Raw genomic sequence first — 1,667 nt, forward strand, 5'->3', positions numbered from 1 at the left:
TTAAAAAAAAAAAAATGTTTTTATCAAAAACATAACTGGACCCGTCTAATTGCAAAATAATACAGCTGGGTTTTATATTGTCATCATACTAAAGAAAATTGTTTAAGTGATAGTCCACCCAAAAATGAAAAGTCAGTCATTATTTGTTGTTCTAATGGCATATGACATTTCTTTTTCAGACCACTAAATGAGAAATGTTCTGCTAGTGCTCGTCCACATAATGGCAGTGAATAGAAACCAGCTTCAAGCTTTAATGAAGAAGTATTCTTTCACAGTATTCTCCAAGTGTTCTGAAGGCATATGGTTTTGCTGAAAAACAAGCCAAAATTTAATTCAGAAAATCCTGAATTTGGTCAATGGGTCAGTCTGTTCATAAGCACAAGTTCACTCCGGCTTGCTCAGGAAAAGCACACAAGCTTTACTGCCATTATATGGACGAGTATAAGCAGGACATTTTTAGCAAAACTTGTTTTGCGGTCTAAAAAAAGAAAGAAGGTCATTAGAACATCAGGTTGAGTACAAATGGCTTAATTTTTATTTTTAGGTGTACTATCTAAAAATGTTCTCTGGAAAATATGTCGATTGATATGATGTTGATTGCGTAAATGCAACGATTTGCATGGAATTATGCATCATATTGTTATCATTCATTCCCAAAAAAGGCAGCTCCCGGGCTTGTTGAAAATGAGCATCAAATAATGGTATAATGAGTTAACCAAAGGATTAATCAACTAATTTTAAAATAATGAACAGATCCACTGGGAAAGTAATCTTTAGATTCATTTAAAAAAAAGTTAACAGTGTATCGAAGACACTTTATTTTGCTACTAAAACCATTAATTATCTAATAATGAATCATCAAATAACAATTTATTTTAATGACTCCTGATTGGTTAAATAGTAATATCAAATTTGCTGAATATAAAAAATAAATAAATACATATTTAAGTGGAGGTTTACAATGACAGCACCAAAATACATTTTCTAAAAAACTAGAATGTTTTGCATCCCTGAGAAACCAGTTTGAAAAGTGCTGCACAACTTTTTACTTGCTCATAAAAAGCAATCACAGGAACAGAAGCTTTATACCTTTACCTGTGAGACGCCTCAAAATGTTCATTAAATCACAAATGACATTCAACACCCAGTAATCCAATAAAAACCACAACCAGCCCGAATCAGTAACGCCTCAGTACTCTGTGAGATGCTATCTTTGCATAAGCATGTGTTCCACTTTCCTGTATTGTGAAATTCAAAAGTGTGTGCGCGCAGCTGAAGTGCTCAGCATGCGTGTGCCTAGTCCAAGCCCAGATCAGAGCTGCAGAAAGGTTAATGCTGTGTGGAATAATCTTTGGGGGTGCTCTTCAAAGCTCGGGCCTCCCGCAGGTCAGAAGACCTTTATGGCCAAAGAGTCCAGCTCATCTGCAATAATAATAATAATAAAGCAATACTCAAAGTGCACATGAAGACTCGCAAAGACCATCCAAGATGTAGATGAGTTTGTTTCATCATCAGATTTGGAGAAATGTAGCATTAGATCACTTGCTCACCAGTGAACCCTCTGCAGGGAATGGGTGCCGTCAGAATGAGTCCAAACTAGGGCTGTAGCTATCAATTATTTGAGTAATCGAGTATTCTACAGATTATTCCATCGATTAATCGGATAA

The 1,667-nt window shown here is 35.5% G+C and overlaps 1 protein-coding gene across 1 annotated transcript in view; it reads right to left on the reverse strand.

Annotated features, from left to right (window-relative positions):
• Nucleotides 1-1,667, reverse strand: part of LOC107577184 (leucine-rich repeat protein SHOC-2-like) — a gene marked incomplete at its 3' end in the record, with an annotated part of 13,064 nt that overhangs the window by 1,220 nt on the left and 10,177 nt on the right. The window lies entirely within an intron of this gene.

Source organism: Sinocyclocheilus grahami, unplaced genomic scaffold (assembly GCF_001515645.1).
Source record: "Sinocyclocheilus grahami isolate Dianchi unplaced genomic scaffold, SAMN03320097.WGS_v1.1 scaffold5345.1, whole genome shotgun sequence".
Classification (NCBI taxonomy): Eukaryota; Metazoa; Chordata; class Actinopteri; order Cypriniformes; family Cyprinidae; genus Sinocyclocheilus; species Sinocyclocheilus grahami.